At 46.0% G+C, this 12569-nt stretch overlaps 1 protein-coding gene and 1 long non-coding RNA gene across 6 annotated transcripts in view; one reads left to right on the forward strand and one right to left on the reverse strand.

Annotated features, from left to right (window-relative positions):
• Positions 1-4523, reverse strand: part of LOC131381651 (uncharacterized) — a 33715-nt gene extending 29192 nt beyond the window's left edge. The window contains exon 1 of the long non-coding RNA XR_009210528.1: positions 4440-4523. This is a non-coding gene — a long non-coding RNA (uncharacterized LOC131381651). The remainder of the gene's footprint in view (positions 1-4439) is intronic.
• Positions 31-12569, forward strand: part of ZNF518B (zinc finger protein 518B) — a 121017-nt gene continuing 108478 nt past the window's right edge. Inside the window, exons 1-2 of one of the 5 annotated variants that reach the window (XM_032135624.2) lie at positions 31-273; positions 6283-6674. The gene's annotated coding sequence lies outside the window, so the exon portion shown is untranslated. Of the gene's footprint in view, positions 274-3853; positions 3964-4195; positions 4804-6282; positions 6675-12569 lie in introns of those variants that run through there. The other 4 variants (XM_032135622.2, XM_032135625.2, XM_058430121.1 and 1 more) reach the window with 4 other exon arrangements.

Genomic DNA, 12569 nt, shown 5'->3' on the forward strand with positions numbered 1-12569 from the left:
ACCTGAGTGTTCGCGGCCGGGAGAGCCAAGGGATGGGGCCTGCGCCGCAGGGCGGGAAAGGGCGGCTGGGAAGTGGTCCCTGCCTTAGCCACGCTCCAGCGCCTGACACCCTCCACGAAAGGTTGCTCCAGTTACTCCTGTTTTGCAGTTGAGAAGACGTCTCAGAGACTGGCAGTAACTTGGCCAAGGCCACACAGCTGGAAGGATGGCAAATAAGTTCGGGATTCGGACTCTACATCCTCAACCTCCTGCACCCCAGGACTGTGAGGTGAGGTAAGCTTGAGAACCGGGGCTGTCTTATCAGAGCTTGGGGGTCCTTTATCCCTTCTTTACAGATGTGCAAACTAAGGCTCAAGGAAGTTACTAGAAACTTCTGAAATGTTTTAGAAGAAAAAAAAAGCCACTTTCTGGGATATCCTGTCCATGCATAAAGTCTTCAAGTGTCTGAGATTGACATGTCTGTGCTCTGACCTGGGTGTTAAAGACCTGGCCCTTTTCCAATGGACAGTCATATAATATTCGGGAGTGCTAGAGGTCAGAGAGAATATAAAACTGGGTAACGAAGCATGGAAGGAAGTTCAGAGCAAGAGAAAGGATGATCATGGAAAGCTCGTGGAGGCCTTCCTCTGAGCCCCAAGCTCCCCACTGTTAGAATTTGATGAAGGACTCCCTAAGATCACAGTTTGTAGGCGCCTAGAATGATCTAAATCCACACTGCCTTTCCTTTTCTTCCTCAAAAGCGCCCACCTCAGGGCCTTTGTCATACTCTCCTCTCCCCTGTTCTCCATCTTCTTGTGGCAGCTTCCTACTGGTGGCTTACAGCTCATCTCCCAAGTCCCCGTCATTGCAATTGTAAGGCTTGTGGTCCGGAAATGAATGTTCCCTGAGGGCTGAGCCTTACCCTGTTCCTCATTCCTCTAGCCTCAGCACTAGCCTGTGCCTGCACTGAATGAGCATTCAATACATCGTTGGTTTTTTTTTTTGAGACAGAGTCTCGCTCTGTTGCCCATGCTGGAGTGCAGTGGCTCGTTCTTGGCTCACTACACCCTCCGTCTCCTGGGTTCAAGCAATTCTCCTGCCTCAGCCTCCTGAGTAGCTGGAATTACAGGCGCCCGCCACCACGCCCAGTTAATTTTTGTGTTTTTAGTAGAGGCGGGGGCTTCACCATGTTGGCCAGGCTGGTCTTGAACTCCTGACCTCAGGTGATCCGCCCACCTCGGCCTCCCAAAGTGCTGGCATTACAGGCATGAGCTACCACGCCCAGCCCAATACATGTTTTGTTGAATGAATGAGTGAATGAATGAACGTTGGCTCCCAAATCTTATACTCAACTACTGGTTCACGTCTTCCTTCTTCTCTCCTACATTAGATAGTCATAACTAGGAGGATGCATTGATTTCTTAGGATGGCTGTACCAAACAAACATGTATTGTTTCACAGTTCTGTCGGCTTAGAAGTCTGAAATCAAGGTGTCCACAGAGTGATGCTCCCTCTGAACCCTCTAGGGGAGGATCCTCCCTGCCTTTTCCATCTTCCGACAGCCGTTGGCTTTTGGCTGTATACTCCAATCTCGGCCTCTGTCCATGGCTGCTTCTCCCTGTGTGTCTCCGTGTCTTCTCATGGCATTTTCTTCTCTGTGTCTCTGTGAATGGTGTCCCTTATAAGGACACCATTCACATTGGATAAGGGCCCACCCTAATGACCTTGTCTTACATCTGTAAAGACCGTGTTTCCAAATAAGGTCATATCCATAAGTTGGGGGTGGGGGATATTAGCGCTTCAACGTATTTTTCTGGGAAACATAATTCAACTCGTGACAGAAGTGATCCACGGAATTTAGGCAAACTTAGCTGGGGGGTGGGGAAGAAGACATGAAGGGCAGACGTGTAGGGAACGTGTGATGATTCACATTTGCAGGCATCAAAAGACTTTTAGGGACATCAGCCTTAAAGGTTTCTGCTGAAGTAGTTTCTATTTTTCCTTGACCCTTTTTCAGGCTGTAAACACTCCATTTCCAGACACTCCACAAAGCATTTCATCTCCCAGAATTTGGGCTACTGAAGAGTAAGTTAACAGTCACTTCTATCTGCCAGGGACTGTGATAAGTCCTGACTTGCTTTCTCTTGTTTAATGTTGACAACCCCCTTGGGAGGAAGGACCTATTTTTCACTGAATTTTACATGAGAAACTGAGGTTCAGACATGCTCACAACTTCCATGGGGCCGAACTGGGATTTATAACCAGTTCTAACTTCAGAAAAACTCCCAGGAGACCCACAGGTACCTTACATCAATTCTGTGTGACTTAAGAGGGCAGAACTGTGATGCATGAGTAGAAGTTACAAGGAGAGTGGCCTCTCCTTATAAAGTTTAGGAAAATTTTCTAATGTCTAGACCTCGGATTCTCCAATACTTATAATTAATAGTTTTTCCTGATGTGGCTCTTTTTGCCACTAGAGATTTTCAGGCAGTGGCTGCTAGTTTGGATTCTCAATGCCTTTCCCAACTTGACCCTACTCTTGAGGGAGACTTTGAACTCTCTGGCATATTCTCTCTGATAGGAGCTATCTGCACATAAATGTGTTTTTCTGAGAAGAGGTTCCTTAGCTTTTCTGAGCCCTAGGAGATAGAAAACCAGGAGCCTAGCGGCTCCCTGATCAGGACCGAGGTTAGGAGCACTGCAGCCTAGGGCAGGAAGAAGGATTTGCTCTCTGGGCTGCTATTTTCTCTGCCCAGCTCCTGATATTTCACTGGCGGAGGTTTTGCCTAGCTGCTGGACTTGTGGCTGAGCCTGTCTTCTTCAACTCCGCTTCTCCGTGTGGCACTACTGCCCAGCCCCACATCTCCTCCGTGCAGCATACTGGCCGCTGTCCGTGCACGCAGACCTCTGGCCGCCAACAGGAAGGTGATGGAAACCAGCCTTGCCCCGCCCCTCCTTCCAGAGCTTTGAAATAAACTTTAGCTATTCATCCCGAAGAAACTGTACTTCCCAGTGACGCTGCTCCCATGCCTCAACCTGCCCCTGCTGGAGAGCAGTTTCACTTTGTGGGGAGTCACTGATTATGCGGGACCTGGCAATATGGTCCTCTTCTTTCCTCTTAGCGGCTCTATTCTAAATATGTCGTCCTTCCAGATCGTAGATGCAGGTGTATCTAGAGGGCAGTTGGCTCGCCCAAAATAGCACCGAAGTCCAGGAGGCAGGAAAGAAACTCTGGCATTAAATGAGCTCACACCCTCTCCAGACTCCCACAGTCATTGTCCCCTCTGACCCTTACAACGCCCAACTGCTAGAGGAGGCTTTGCGCCTCACATACGACCTTCCCAATCTTCAGAAATGAAGACACTGAGAGAGGTCAGGGGACTTTCTCGCCAAGGTCCAGCAGCTAAGACGTAAAGGAGTAGGGAGAGTCAGGATTTGTACCCAGGACTTCAAGGCCATCTCCTTCACTGAAGCTCTCCAAGAAGGACGAGTTTGGAGGCTGAGGACCTGAGCTCCTTTTCTCTCGCTTTCACTCACCCGCTGCAGGACTGCAGGCTCCAGGGGGGCAGGCGCCAAGGCCGCCCTCCGCGGGACCCGGTACCAGGCAGGCGCCCCGGGATGGCAGACTGGGCCAGGACCGAAGCCGAATCCTTCTTTTGCCTGCGGCATGGTTAAGTATGGACCTCGCTCGCTACGGTGCGAACGCGTTGGGTCAAGCTCTAAGCCCAGAAGTGGGGCTCGGCTGGGTCTGAGGCTCTCTGCTCCGGACAGCTTAGAAGCCCGGCGGGGGCGTGTGCAGCCTTAGAGACCTCAGGCGCCGGCCTCGCTGGAGCCGCGCCGCCGCTTCACATTGCGCACGCGCGGGGACTGGCGCGGGCTCCGCCCCCCGGGTAGGGACCTACAGCGGGCGCGGCGCCGGCGGTCTGCGGCCGGCGGTGTAGACGCCCCTTCGCCGGGATCTGGCACCCGAATCCGGCCTGCCGGGTAAGTAGCTGAGCGGGAGGGCGAGGGCCCCCGGATCCGCGTGTACGTGACCGAAGTGCCGGCTGCGGCCGGGTCGTGGGGCCGCGCGGGGCGGGGGCCTGACGGGGCCAGGCCGGGGCGGGTCGAGCGGCCGCGGCCCCGCGTGCCCGCGCTGAGGGCTGGCGTCGTGGCAAGCGGCACCGGGAAGGCCGAACGCGGGCTCCGGCTGGTGGGCGTGGGGCACCGGCTGGGGTGGGGGCCCAGGCCGCGGCTTGGCGCGCGTTGAGCAGGGACGCGGGCCCGGCCTGGGGTCAGGGTCCGGCCCGGCGCCCCCAGCTCCCCTTTGTGCGCCGCTATCCCGCAGACTCGCCCGACGCGCCGGGGCGACCGAGGCGGGGGTGGCGGCGTCCCGCGGGGCCGTTCGTGTGGCGCCGCTGGCCCGGCCTGCGCTCCCCGCCCCCAGCGTTATGAAGGATGCCTCCTCCGAGGGCTCCTACCGTCCGCGCCGAGCAGGAAGTGTCGTCAGGAGGCCATTTTTAAAGCCTCCTGCGGGCCTCGGAGCTGAGCGTTGACGGTTTTGGTTTTCTTCGGTTGGAAGAACCCCGGCCTTCCCTCGCGGCTAGCGGGACGCGCCTGGGAGACGACGATGCGCCCGATGCACCCGGCCTCGTCTTCTGAGCGCCCAGGCTCAGGCGCGCTCGCCTCGGATGCTGCCTGCCATCGGGGGAGCGTGCCGACAATAAACTCGAAAACCAGCCTGGCATTGTCTTTCCTTGAGAGGGTCAGGGGTGGGCTAGTCCATCGAGGTCCTGCGCATCTTTTGCAGGGGGCGAGGACATAGGAGGTTGAGAAGAGATGAAGGTTTGAATTGTTCCAAATGCTGATGTCATTGTGGGACCTCCCCATCCCGGCCTGCCCGTCTTATCTTGTGTCCTTGGGGTTTGGGGCTCTGTAAAGCCAAGAAATTGCAGGGTTCAAAAGAATGAAAGTTTCTTAACTAGAAAGGAAAAGCCAAAAGAGCGAACGGGAGAAAACACTTAAGTCTTTATAAGTTGGGTAGTTAATGTATCCCGTTAAAATACCTCTGACTTTAAAAATTGGAATAATGAACGATTTATCAACGTAACATTAAAATATAAACTACTGAGCATATGTCCTGTTTAAAAGTAGAAATCTACGTAGCTAAACTCTAATGTTGTATTAGAATCCTTAAACTATCCTAAGTTTAGACTTGAAATCACCAAGAATTAAGACAAACCTGGGTCTCCAGAAGCTTGCAGTACTCTTCTACCGTAGAGCAGAAACTGAGGATGGGAATGCATCTCTTTTCTCTCTTGAGCCACATATGCAAAGTTCAGCCCAGCATGTGATGTCAGTACACAGCCAGCGGTTCAGAAAATATTGTTTTAGGAACCAATGTTATATACTGTTGTCTCTTTGAGTAGAATACAAATAGTTCTTTTTTTAAAATTGTGTGATATTGATATCTTTAACCTAGGATGCAATTTTTAAAAATTACTTTCATCTTGGATCAAATTTAGCCTTGAAAAATAACACTTTTGTACGTAGACAGTTTGCTGTGCTGATAACATTCATTGCAAATGCAATTTGAAAAGAGCAGACAAAGGATGGCATTCCTTTATTTATTGGGACTCCTTTCTGATGTGTTATGCCCAATCTGAAGATTTTAAAAATGCAAAATGGCAATTTAAAAAAATCCATTTAGATCTCTAGAGATTTATTTGCCTTTAAGAGGATCAGGGCCAGTTTTTGTGCAAAAGGAAGAACAAAGAATATTTTATTTTTGTCTCTGTGAAGGCTGCTCTTTCATTCATTCATTCACTCATTCTTTCAACCAGTACGAACCTTATTGAGTGCCTTCCTTGGCCAAACCCTTTGCTATTGATCATGATAAACAAGATCCTTACCAGGGAGGGTTTCCCCAATCATGATTGTTCTCAAACTGCCTGCTGTCTACTGCATTTTCTTTGTTATGCAAACCCAGCTAACTGCAATTTCCAGGATTCATCCTTGGAGTGAAAGCAGCTATAGATCAGCCAGTCTAAACATTGTCATCATGGGGTGAGGGTGGGGAGGCATCAAAATCAACTAGGGAGAATTTTAAACCATATGCCTGAGCCCCACCCTAGGAAATGGTAACCTCATTTGCTAGGTTGCATGTGAGTCCTGGGAATCCTTTTTAAGTTCCGTGAGTGACTGCCATACACCCCTGCTTGAGAACCACTTCTGGGGCTCATTCCCCTTATCTTCAACACAGCCTGAGAAACCAAGGCTGTGCCGGTCCAGGACTTAAACCCAAGTGTTTGGCTTCTGTTGCAGGCCTCTGTGCAGCGCCTTGCTGACGTCCAGGGTTCTGATGTAGAAGCCTATACCAGGGCCTGAGGTTGTGAAACTCATGGCAGTCCACGCCTGAGAAGAGAAGGCCTGAAAGAGAAGGAAGAGCCCATGGGACTTGCCACGGTTTTGACTTATATCTGCAACTCCAAGGCTCCAGGCAGGAAGTAAGAACAGTGCTCAAGTGGCAGCAGATACTGACCATGGCTTCATTTCACAGCTTCACACAGCAGGGTAGCAGAAAACAAAGAATGTAAGATTGGACACAGTTGCTGCTGTTCACCAACTCTGTGATCTTCAGAAAGCCATATAGCTTCTCCAGACCTGTTCTCAGGGAAGAAGCAGATAACTGAAGGCTGGCTTTGAGAAGTTTCGAGGTAACATAGGAACCTGCTTATGCGGGCACTCTTTCCATCTGACTTGGGCCAAGGTGCTCCGGGATTGACAAGCAGCCAGCCACTGGGAGAGCACTCTGATCAGATCATTGATAGAACATTCACTACTCTACTTATCATACCCATTTACTTATCTCCATCTTATGTTAGACTCCTTAAAAACGGCAGCCCACAGCAGGTGTGGGGATAAAACAGTCCTGGGCAGTGCTCATTGTACTCACACTATGCCAGGCACTGTGCCAGGAACATTCAAATTTTTAAGAATCTACAAAGTAGATACCTCATTATACATCTTACAGAGAGCATCATTGGTGTTTCCAAGGTCACAGGGCTAGGCAAGGGTGGAACCCTGAGTCTGCTTGTCTGTTTGCCCCATTACGGCCCAGGGGTGGTGGCCTCACCCCACCTCCAGGCACCCACAAGAATATAAAATCTTGTACAAGGATGTCGATATTACTATTGCCATTCCCAAGTGCACCTGCACCTGTAATATCAGGTGGTTTGCAGCCTTGGCTGCATAGCTGCATATGAGAATCACCTGGGAAGCTTTTAAAAATCCCAATATCCCCACCTGTTCCCCAGTTACAGTGGAGTCTTGCGAGTGGTGGGGGACATCGTTATTTTTGAAGCTTCCAAGTAATTTTGGTGTGCAGTGGGGTGACCAGCTGTCCCAGGGACCTCCTGTAAAAAATAAGTTTAATATCCCGGGCACATGACACGCCAATTGCCCTAATGCAGCCAAGGTTAAGAACTACTGGTTTAATGGGAGATATTTTTTCTGTGCTTGATTATACTGTTTTATTAAACTCTGAATCCATTTCTTTCTGCAAATTTTTAAGGCAAAAAAGAAATGCGAAAATATACGTCTCATTTTTAGCACCTTTAGAGACCCGGAGTCATTTGATGTGCTTCATGACATAAAATTTTGTAATATGCCTTGTGATACTACCTTATTTTTATGATATATATTTTTTAATGCTTAAAAAGAGCATATTTGCTCTTTCACATTTTTTTTTCACATACAAAGTTTAAGTTTTAGACATCAAGCACTCTAATACTGGCTATATTCTTTTTTACAAAGAATTTTTTCTTAAAATGTTAAGAAAAAGCCTATAATATCACTTCCTTTGTTTTCTGATGTAGACTCAGTTGATGTGCACAGCAGTGTCAAGTCAATCTCCAAAATCCTCCCTGTAGGCAGGGTGGGGAGAAGACCCTCACTTCCTGCCGACTAATGAACTCATGTTGATATAGACCTTTGCCGCCTCAGATTCATTTGTTAAGCTAACCAGTATCTGCTTCTCTGGACATTACTGCACTCTTCTACCTGTGAAGCCATCTTAAAAAAATATATTGACTGATTTCTTAACAAAACATCTACTCTTTGCCAAGCATAAAGTCACCTCACACTTGCATACACCCTTTTCTCATTTATCCTCACATCAGCTGTATAAATGAGAAATATTCTCATTTTATGAGTGAGAACATTCAAGCTCAGATAGGTTAACAAGTTTGAAATCATGTGCTAGTAAACCAAACACCTAGGTTTTGAACCTTGTTCTTGTTGTCCCAAGGTCGTTATTCTCTACTGTGTTACACTCAGCTGCTTTCACCTGGAAAAGCAGAGGAATCGGGCTGTCTCCTGCCGCTGTCTTGGTCCATTCTGCTGCCCAAGCAGTACACTTGGTTTCAGATGGAAATCTAGGATCCCAAGGATGGTACATTTGTCGGCAGCATTTGGAAGTATTTTTCGTCATCAAGATGGTTATCAATTTGCAGTTCAGTCATCTCAGTGCAAGGTAGTTTGGCAAAAAGATTATGACACTTAATGGATTTTTTTCCTCTTTTAAATCTGTTTACCCAGCACTTTGTAGTATAATGCAATGTAATAACATTGCATTATTTTGAGCATAGTTTAGAAGCCAAGAAGATACTTTCAAACAGGTGACATAATTCAGTTATGGCCCAGATGTCCTGCCTTCCCCATCACACATTCATATTAATGGTCTTAAAGAGCTCTTTCTGAGGCGCCAATTTCTTCCTCAATATCATCCTACTGGGGAATTTTTGGCAGTTGATGTCTAATGTTGATTTTTTTTTTTCCTGATCGATTTTAATTGTTTACTGGGCACTTTGGGGTAGAATTGTTTTAAAAATTTGGTTACTGGGAAAGCTAGACAAGCCTTTGCTATGGTGAAAGAGACAAAAGGAATATAGATATAATTTGTAAGTGCTTATGCCATTGGGCTTAATGCTTTGCATACATTATCTAGTTGGCATCTCCTGATCGCCCTTTAAGTTTGCTATGGTAAAGCATTATTCCTTGCTTGGCAATGCACAGAGAAAAATTATTTGCTGAAGGACCCTGCAAATGAGGGACGGGATCAGAGTTGGAACTGTAAACCTTTCCACTCCATTTCCTGTGACCTTCATGGGTACGGCAGTTATACCCTGCCCCAGCAATGAGTATGGTAGAGCCACATTCAAAGGAGGACTTTGGGGTCAGAATTCCTGAAAAGAGCTGCTTAAGTTTGCTTCTACATCCAAAAACGATGCAGTCACAGTCAACTAACACTGAGCTTGCTGGGCATCTCATGAACAGAAATGTATGTGGTGGTCCATGTAGCATGTATGCAATATAATTGGCCACCCACCTTTCCTTTTCACATTAACATTTATCACAGAAACACATTCATTTGCTACAGGGATATTTCACACTTTGGCTGAACTTTGAGAGAAGTGGGTGAGGAAAAGGTAGTTCAGTAACTAGTTTATATATAAACCTAAATTGTAGCGAGTACTCTTGTAGTTGGAGCATCTTTTCTATGGTAATTATAAATGGCTGTTAGCCCCTTTGCACTAAAGCTAGGTGGGTGGTTTTGCCACAGAGGTAAATTATCTTTTGGGCTGTATAACCAAACAAATAAGATTAAAATATAAAGTGAGATTCGGGGCATGTTCTGAATACAGCAGTTAACTAGGCAGCCAAGAAAACTGTATTTTAGCCCCTCTGACTATGTGATTGGTATTTTTTAAATTAAAAAATGGAAAATAATATTTTTAACAGCTTAGGATATGTCAGTCATTTAATCCTCACAGTAACTCTGTGGGGTAGGTAGGTACTGTTTCCATCTCATTTTACAGGTGAGGAGTCAAAACAGTTTGCATACCCACCCAGGTTGTATATCTAGAAAGTGATAGAGCTGGGATTTTAAACCTTATAATCTGATTCCAGAATCTCTAGCTTTAAACACTATGTTACCACTTATTTCTCTTTGAATTCTATTGAGCATTAGATGTTTCCAATATTTAGAAGTCAAATGCTTCGTTTTTAATAGGAACTTACACAGTCTTTTATGTTTTTTTTATAGCCCTCAATGTCACTGATGTGGATTCTTCCAAACTCGATACTTTGTTTGTATTTATGTCCCCATAATAAGTCTTTAAGAAAACAGCGCAAGTGAGCTCAAAATCAAAAGAAAACCCACCAACAGTGAATGCATTCAGGGCTATTTCCAGGTCTTTACTTTGAAGAAAGATAAGACTCAGTCCAGAGAGCACATCTGTGACACACTGTGCCACTTGCCTTTGGTGCATGGCAGTCATCTTTGACTCATGCTGTATGTCATTCTACGTTAGAAAACTCACTGTATGTTGCTAAATAATTTTTTGAAAACAGGCAAATTAATAAATGGACATCTTATTTATTATGCCATAAAATTAATGGTATTATTTTCTGTGTTTTTGAGAGCTTTCCTAAGCTATCTGAAAGTCCTAAGACGCCAAATGCAGAGGCTTTTGCAACAGATGTTGAGAGTTTGCACGGTAGGCAAACACTGACCCTGCTGTTAATAGTGATTTATTGAGTACCCTTTCAGTGCCAGCATACCCATGCACAGCTTTGTCTCTGGTGTCTTTTGTACTCCTTGGTCATCCATCCACAGAGTCATAACTTGCCAAGAGGACTCGGCTTCACAGGTGTGTATACTTGGATGTGAACCATGGAGGACGTTGTGTGGAAGGGACAGGCTGAGAGCCTTTTACACAGATATGCTTGCTGTCCCTCAGGAGTGTCCACGTGTAAATACCAACATCAGAACCATCTTCATTCTTCCATGTGGCTGTGTCCATTTACCTTGTTTTGGAGTATTACATCTGAGATGCATTTTCACCTGTCACTAGACACACAGGTTACAAAGGCCAAAGAGAACTCCCATCTACTTGTTATGAAGAAACCTCACATCTTTTTCACTTGCACAGAGGGATGTGGCAATGTAGTAACATTGCATTATTTTGAGCATAGTTCAGAAGCCAAGAAGATACTTTCAAACAGGTGACATAATTCATTTATGGCCCAGATGTCCTGCCTTCCCCATCACACTGCATTTGCTAATAATCATGGCAGCATGCTTCATATTGGCACGTGCTCCTATGGATTCTTAATTCAAAATAACTGCTGAGAAAGTTTTGCAGAGGCCTCTCCAAGACTCTGCCTTCCTCATGCATTCTGGCTGGCTTGGTGTATTCTCTGGGGACTTTCCTTGGCTGGGATGCTCTCCATTCCTTGCTGATGGACGTGATATTACTGCCCAGTCTGTCTCATATTTTCAAGTATTCAGTTTTAGAATAAATGATACCTTCCTGCCCCCAACTTGTGAAAGGACCTAGAGAGAAAAATGGCAAAAGTGCCTTCTGGGATTTTTGAAGACTCCTGAGGGCTGAGCAAGAGGCTGAAACACTGAAAATGAGCCAGTGGAATCCTGGTTTGGATGATTGTTCAAATATAGGAATCTTGTCACATGACTTAGTTGAGAATTTCTTAGGGCTAATATAGAGGGTGTTGTGTTGAAATAGTTGGTAAGCAAATTGTGGCAGGCAGGTTTCTTTCTCACACACCAGTATTACAAGACTGGTAGATCAGAGTATAAACAGATATCAACTTGTATGCAAATCTTTGGAACAGAATTGAGAACTGAGGATGAGAGATGTGCAGATTGGTAACTGGTTGATCAAGAGGAATTAAGTTTATTTTTGTTGCTCCAGAGTCAAGGCAGAACAAGGAAATTTACAGGAAAGCTGATTTCTGTTTCATTTAAGGGTAAATTGTTGATAATGAGAACTATGTGAATATAAAATTGGCTGCCTATAGAGGGAAGTGGTTTTTTGTTTATGGCAATATTAAACTATCAGCAGCATGGTCAATTGGAGAAGATGTTTTAAGAATTTAAATATTCTCAGAAGCTTCAACCAGTAATTTGAAATGCTGGCTTTTCATCAGGATTACCTAGGGTGCCTTTACAAGCCACAAAAATCTCCTTTCCTTCCTTCTCTCCTGAGACTTAGATTCACTCGCTTTGAGTTGAAGCCTGGGAAATTGTCCATTTTTGCTCTGATTCTGAGGCTTTTCCAAGTTGAGAACTGCTGGACCAGATCTCCCTTATCACCAGTTTTAAGCCTTTTCATTCCTTAGGCTTTGGTTTTCTTGGGTTCTGGCTGCTGCTGCAGCTTTTCCGTTTTACCTGGATAACAGTGTTGACATGACTATGTTGATGATAGTAGCATTCTTTAGATGATAAAGTATGTGATTTCGAGGATTAGCAGCGTCAGACTGGGCATAGAAGTCATGGGCCTTTTTTTAATAGATAATAAGAGATGCAGGTAAGTTCTTGCTTGAGGTCACTTGATGAGCAACAGAAATCCTGGGAGTTACTTCTGTCTTCCTTCACTAAAGCCTCTGAAAATTTGGAAATTAAAGTGTGTGCCAGCTTCTCATAATGACTCCTCTGATAGTTGTGTTGTCTCTACCAGAAATGCAGTGTAATGTGAAAGGCCTTATCTTTGCCCATGTGTTGTTTGCCAGCTTGAGGCATTCATGTG

Source organism: Hylobates moloch, unplaced genomic scaffold (assembly GCF_009828535.3).
Source record: "Hylobates moloch isolate HMO894 unplaced genomic scaffold, HMol_V3 SCAFFOLD_17, whole genome shotgun sequence".
Taxonomy (NCBI): Eukaryota; Metazoa; Chordata; class Mammalia; order Primates; family Hylobatidae; genus Hylobates; species Hylobates moloch.